General features: G+C 43.2%; 1 long non-coding RNA gene across 1 annotated transcript; it reads right to left on the bottom strand.

Moving 5' to 3' along the window:
* Nucleotides 1-218: 218 nt before the first annotated feature.
* Nucleotides 219-6,149, bottom strand: LOC148684354 (uncharacterized). The gene is made up of 2 exons (XR_015945973.1): nucleotides 5,344-6,149; nucleotides 219-3,564 (listed from the first exon to the last, which is right to left on the bottom strand). It is a non-coding gene; the product is annotated as an uncharacterized LOC148684354 (long non-coding RNA).
* Between the last annotated feature and the right edge of the window lie 1,045 nt (nucleotides 6,150-7,194).

Below are 7,194 nucleotides of genomic sequence, written 5' to 3'. Positions count from 1 at the left end.
TTAGACTGTCCCACCATTTTAACTTGCCTATGTTGATAACTATTTTTAATTCAAAAATATGTGCTTTAAAGATAAATAACTACACATTTTGTAGTTTATAACTAATGTGAAAGTTCCTTTCGACTCAAGAACTAAAAATATCCATTTTGCTGTAAGGACACCAGAAATGTAATATGGATGATTGGCTTCCCAAATTGACCAGACGAAATCTCAGGCAGTTGTACATATTATAAAACAGATTTATTAAAACATTTATTGCAATAAATGGTGGCAGTGAGAATGAGTTTCTCATTCTGCCCAACCCATGGGCATACACAGAGTGCTTTTATACCTTTTTGACAGAGTGAAGTGAAGATCAGCCTTTCTGCAGTACTTCATCAACCAATCAAGAGAGAGCACCCCAAGATGCAAAGTCACCCGCCCAACTCTACTAGGTGGCGTTATGTACCTGGTACCTTCATACACGTGTCTATGTGGAATTTTACAGGCACAATTGTGGTTGTGCTCTACTTATAATTTGCGGTGGGCTACATCCTCTTGCTCTTGTGGTTTATGCTAGAATTTCTTAGAAGTGCTGTGTGTGGTTAGATCTTTGCATTAGATGTGCAAACATGCTGTGCCCGTTTGCTTTCTATCAGAGGCAGAGAGATTTAGAATTGAATATACAAAATGGAGTTCTTCTTGCTCTCCTGCGTGGCCTGACCAGGATTATTCTGGCCCTGGTCATTGCCACCCTATATTCCCTCCTCTTCAATATGGAGATGAAGAACAGGTCTGCTTCTGCATCTCCATTTGATTGACCCATTGCACTACAGTGTTTCCTGGTGTTTCCTGCTTGGTAGGGGGTTGAACTGGATGGCCCTCGTGGTCTCTTCCAACTCTATGATTCTACAGAGGAGCCAGCAGCTTCCCATGCTCCAATGTTAGGCCAAAGGATGGGCAACAGAGAGCAAAGTAAGTGAGGAAGCTTCTGCTGACTTTTCCCAGCTTGTTATTCAGCTTGTCTCAGAAGGGTTACCAGAAGGTTTATACAGACCAAGGTTCTGCATAGGGCTAAGACAATAAGAAAGAAAATTAATATTATGAGCAGAATCTCTTTTAACTATGACCAACCTGGGAGCCAAGAACTAATCTAACTCCATACACTGGGCAGACCTGCACCGTCTAGGCTAACCTTGTGGTACAAGTCAGCCTGCTTCTTAATGTTTTTAACATCACTCTCAACACGTTTACTCTAGTTGTATACAGATGTTAGTTCAGGGCCCTCAGAAGATTGCTGGGCTTCAAAGAAGTATGTAGGGCAGAAGAAGGCTAACTGGAAGCTTGCTCAAATGTTAGGTTTTTGACTTCCAGGGAAATAGTGCAAGGCAGATAGATAACTTTGGGGTGGGGGCTGCCTTTTCTACTGAACAGTTAAAATACCTAGGAACCTCCGGCTGTGATCAGGAACTAGCAGTCATTAAAGACATTAGTACATTGCTTTTCTTAAATCAAATAGCAAAATATTTCACAAACAGACCTACATTTTGTTACCTGGCACATTCAGACCTTCATTTCGAAATTTCTTAAGTTAAGGTATACAGTGTTTCTAAAATGTGTAATTATGCTATCCAAGTGAATAACGTGCATCACAAAACAGTTTCTTAAGAGTGCTACCACACATACACATGGGGTTGGAAATCTTTCCTAAGGGGGGAATAATAATTCACTGTTAGGACAGACACCATCAGCTAATTCATAGGACTATACACAAACTCTGAGAGCCTGTAGATTAAGGCATTCAGTCTGCAGAACTGTCAGTGTAAAATAACCATGAAAGTTTTTTTTTTCTGCTTCAGCTTGATGCTATAAACCAGAGTAAAAATGCTTGCTGAATTTAAGCCTGGTTCAGCTTTTGATTAATCTATTTCCATAACTCCTAAGCATTTTCTGTTGAAGTTTTTAGCCTTCGTGTTAGACCTAACTGGAAACACATATTTGCATTATACAAACATCATTTTTGTCGAAGCACAAGTGCCACTTTCTACTACATTGCATTTCCATTTGAGGCACAACAAAAAAATCGCAATACAGACTTTTGGCAACAAAGGGCTCTTTCTCTCAGGTGGGCCATGAATCTATAATGGCCACACTAGTCTTCAGAGATACTGGGTGTGTAACTATAGTTGCTGGAAATCTAAAAGCCAAGGGGCTTTGGCCACTGTTTCCAAAACTTTATGTCAGCAGGAAAATACACAGTTCTCTCTCAGCTCAGTACTGGGCTTCAATGCAAATCAGTGGGTTTCAAGAGTTCCTACACAGTTCTAAAGGCCAGGAAGATATATATATATATATATAACAATTGGAGGTTTGTCCTAGCTGAGCATTTGGCTACAGAAAGAATGGCTATTGTTCCAGTTTGCCAGAATCAGGAGAGGCTTACATTAGACCTCAGTGGGCTACCATAATTTCCAAAGCCAGAACTGAGGGGTGCACCTGGCCAGCTCTTCCAGTTACATCCCCAACCCAGCTATAGCCCTGTATCACCTAGGGAGTTGCTGGAACCCTCCCCATATCTGTATGACCTAGGGAGTTGCTGGAACCCACCCCATGGTTCAATTTCTGAAACTGTTTTGGGTCTGTTCGCTCAAGTGAGGCAGGTACACTGCCCTTCCTTCCAAATTAAGGATACTGCTTTGGGGGCAGGTAGACTTCTACTGTGGGTCCCACTCAATTGATGCCTCCCATACAAATATACATACATACATACATATATAAGGGTCTAAGATTTACTGCGTCTCCTTGTCTCCTTGATGTTTGGTGCTGCATAAGATGGACATTCCTCAACCCGTGCGTCGAGTGACAGCGTCCGGAGTGTCACAGCAGGGGCTACTTCGGTTTCCCATGCGCTGGGCATCTTTTGCCGGTCAGACGCTGCAAGGGGAAACTGGTGCACCGTGCGCTGGGTACCCACTCCTGATTAGGTACAGCAGGGTGTGGATCCAGGGGGTCATCTCAGGCACTTTCACCGGATGGAATGGATACCTCACCACCTAGGAATGAAGAGGGTCTCGTCTCCCTTCCTTCAAGGATTCACTCAGGGACTCGCTAGCGTCAGGCTGGAACCATCGTGTCAGGCTCCGCAAGGCTACACGCTGTTCGCTCGAGTGATTTCCTGTAGATAAAAAACAAAGGAGGGGGGGGAGAGAGAGATTGTCCTTGTAGCTGCCGCAGCTGTTTTAGAACTTCTTGCTGGTTAGTCCACCACCAAACTCTCCGAGGTAGTGCGTCCCACGTATTGGACATTGAGGTGTGTCTGGCACACAGAAGTCATCTCTGGGATGTAGCAGCAGTGCCTTACAGCAGTCTTTGCAGAATTTCACAAGGCTTACAACAGGATTCCACGTCTGGTCCATCTTTCAGGATCTCCCCGTGGTTTCTCTTTCCTTCCACAGAACTTCATGCATGTGCAGGGTTAAGGAGGGGTCCTTTAAATCCGTATTTGCCTCCCATCCAGCTGCCGACGGCTGAGTTCTGCTAGGATACTGAAGCCTGTTTTTCAAATTATGCAAAGTCTTGTGGTTTCTAGAAGAAGAAAGAACTTACAGCTGCTTTGTAGCAACGGGCTGTTTCCGTGAGACATAATTTTTTTTAAAAGTCAAAGCATTTAGAGCAGTAGTGTTTTTGTAAGCCGAAACATGGACCTCCAAAGCATAACATCTTTTTCTCCCTACTTTCACAGCAACGGTCTTGGTCACACAATGTCACACAATAGAATGTCCGAAATGGCAACACCAGCCAGGCACAGCCACAGTCTCTAAGTGCAGGTTGCAGGAGAAAACAAGTTGTGCAAATACAAATCATGCAGAATTGCTTGTGTAACCAAATAAGGGGGGTTACGCCACACATCTCTGCCGGAGGTTTGAGAGTTATTGAGATGTTGCAGCCTGTCTTCCAACGTAGTGTTAGATTCAAACAATGTCTTTACCCACAAATCTCAATTCAGTATAACTTCCTTCTACCTTATCCTGAATTCTTTAGTTGACAGACATTCATTTCATTAAAATATGCAGTTCTACAAATTTTCCAACATGTTGCTGTCACAAAAACATATGAAATGGGGTTGCAGGTAGGAGGGTTAAACCCTTTAAACGTAGTTTGCTTTTAGAAGGACTCAAATGTCTCTTTTTCCCCATTCTTGTAAGTTTCCCCAAAAACTAAAGTCTGCACAGTTCCAACAGGACTTGGGGAAAAGATGTTAATTGTTCAAATAAAATCTATTGTCTCTTGCGTTGTGAACTACTTAAGTACATGATTTTTTCTTTCTTTTCTTTTCCTTTGAAGCCAGCTGAAGCATATGAAAACATTTTCTGAGCACCGTTACTGGCATTTTGTCAGTTTCCTGTGGGGGGGTGGGTAGCATCATTTCTAGTGTGGTGAATAGCATTCTAAAGGTTGCAGAGATGATTTTTCTGAACAAATCCTCCGCTGTCTGTTTGTACAGCCCTTTTAGGCATAAAATCAGTCTGATGCTTCTTTTGGCTTTTTGGGGCTGTTTCAAGGATATTTAAAAACAGAATACTGGGTGCCTATGTTTATAACAAAGTCCAGATGCAGGTAACTCTTAAGTCACCTTGACCATGGCTCCTTGCCATGCCTGCCAAACCGACGAACTCTCTTCTGCTGGGACCCCCTTGTCCCATCTTTCTCCGAACACTCTTCCTTCCTCTTTTACATTGACCGAGACATCTCCGTCCTAGCAACTGACCTTCACCAGTGACCTTTGAACCCCTTCTGGTTCCTCACTGGTCCTTGAGCCATTATTTGTTGCTGTTTAACCACTGCCTTTCTCTTCATCTTCTTTCTCAAAATGCCTTTCTTCTCTCTGGGGGAATACTGGTTTGCACCACCTTTTTTTCTCTGAACTTGTTGTTGGCAGGACTTGTAAATTAAATTTCTTTTATAGCATTCTGAATTTATCTATCATGAATTCTAGGGAAATCACATTTTTCCCTCCTCTTGACCATACTCCTCCCATTTATGGCCCTGTAAAGTATCCCCTCATTCACAACACACACTGCAAACTTTGCCACACATACCATGCATTGGACACTTTACCACACTCTACCTCCCAGTTTTTCCTTGTTTCCTAAGTATCTATTTGTCAGGGGACCTCCTCCCTACTGACTACTAACATACACATTTTCCTCCTCCCTTTGCCTCTTACCCAAAGCGCCTGGTTTTTCCCAGTTGACCTCTGATTAACTGAGTACTACCAACACGCTGGAGATGTGATCAGGATCTCCCTTCCCCTCATTAAAGGGGGCCAATTCCCTTCAAGGTACCTTTTCCCTTTCTACTTACCCCAGCCGGCTTTTCCTGTTCTTCCCTTCCAACCTCGGTCCTTTTGCCTCTTCGTCCAGGGCACGGAAACTCAAGGGCCACCTCTGATCCTCCGGAAAAAGTCTGCCGGTGTGCACCAGACCAGAGGCGCCGTTAGGAATCTGCGCCCTGTCCAGTGGGGCAAAAGGGGACTGCCTCTGGTTCAGGGAAATGCCGTCATCCGAGTCACGGAGGCACCAGAAATGTAAGGACACCAGAAATGTAATATGGATGATTGGCTTCCCAAATTGACCAGACGAAATCTCAGGCAGTTGTACATATTATAAAACAGATTTATTAAAACATTTATTGCAATAAATGGTGGCAGTGAGAATGAGTTTCTCATTCTGCCCAACCCATGGGCATACACAGAGTGCTTTTATACCTTTTTGACAGAGTGAAGTGAAGATCAGCCTTTCTGCAGTACTTCATCAACCAATCAAGAGAGAGCACCCCAAGATGCAAAGTCACCCGCCCAACTCTACTAGGTGGCGTTATGTACCTGGTACCTTCATACACGTGTCTATGTGGAATTTTACAGGCACAATTGTGGTTGTGCTCTACTTATAATTTGCGGTGGGCTACATCCTCTTGCTCTTGTGGTTTATGCTAGAATTTCTTAGAAGTGCTGTGTGTGGTTAGATCTTTGCATTAGATGTGCAAACATGCTGTGCCCGTTTGCTTTCTATCAGAGGCAGAGAGATTTAGAATTGAATATACAAAATGGAGTTCTTCTTGCTCTCCTGCGTGGCCTGACCAGGATTATTCTGGCCCTGGTCATTGCCACCCTATATTGCAACCTAGAGAGATTAAGGTTACAAATGCTGATGGGAGGTACAGACAAAATCTTAGCCTACTGCTCCCCTCCTGCATGGTTGATGATAGCCTCTTCATACAATCCTAGGGAAATGACCAGAGCACAAGCAAAGTATTTCTGAACTAACTAAACGTACACCCTGTAAGCCTTTTAGATGCTCTTGAAATATCTGGTGAAATTTTCTCCCCTTCCACAATAGGCTTTTGTAGAATTTCTTATTAGTGAGGACCTGAAGCCTGCCTGCATTAAACATTAATCCTTTGCATAATGAAACTGTGAGAATGGATTTCTATGAAATTTCACACATTTGTTAGTCTGGTAAGGAAGATGTTCATTTTCATGTCTGGCTCTCCAAGGTTTTCCAACTTAAGATAAAAATACCTTTAAAATCTTGACTAGATGCTCCATAAGGGGAAGCATTCATCTGTGGGACTCAGTGCTTCAGCTATGAAGTGCTGAAAATAAAATACTGTATCCAGAAAATGTTAGCATTTGAGAGCTCCATATTTCTTGCGTGGACACATTGAGCTTTATGCTGATGAAAAGGGACTGTGCATGAATACAATCCAGTCAAAGTTAAGCATGTTTAAGTCCTGTTGATTGCAATAGGAGAGTTAACTGCATACTTAAGACTCTCTCTTTGAAATCAGTGGGTCTTACAAGCACCAACTGGATTGTGCCTAATGTTTGGGAAAGTCTCATTAAGCTCCTATCATTGGGCACATTTTGGAAAAGACACAGAGCTTGGGGGTGAGGCCTGAATCCCCATTACTGTTGTTCTTCAGGGTGCTATGAATATGGCAGCTTTAGTTCCATAAAGCAAGTGGGATGGGGTCCCTTGGTTGGTGTTAAGATTCCGGCTCCCTCGCTTGCGCAGCCAGTGCTAGCCAGGCTCAATGAAGGCTTCCAGGTATAGAACAGACTGCTTGTTCCAAGTTAAGTTAAAATTCCATAACTGCATTATTGGAGTTTAAAATTTGAGCGCTGCTAAGACTATCGGGCAAGTGAGGTCGGAA

The sequence above is a fragment of the Zootoca vivipara genome, chromosome 10 (assembly GCF_965207765.1).
Source record: "Zootoca vivipara chromosome 10, rZooViv2.hap1.1, whole genome shotgun sequence".
Lineage (NCBI taxonomy): Eukaryota > Metazoa > Chordata > Lepidosauria > Squamata > Lacertidae > Zootoca > Zootoca vivipara.
The sequence above is the reverse complement of the archived record's forward strand: the minus strand, read 5'-3'. Positions and strand labels throughout refer to the sequence as shown.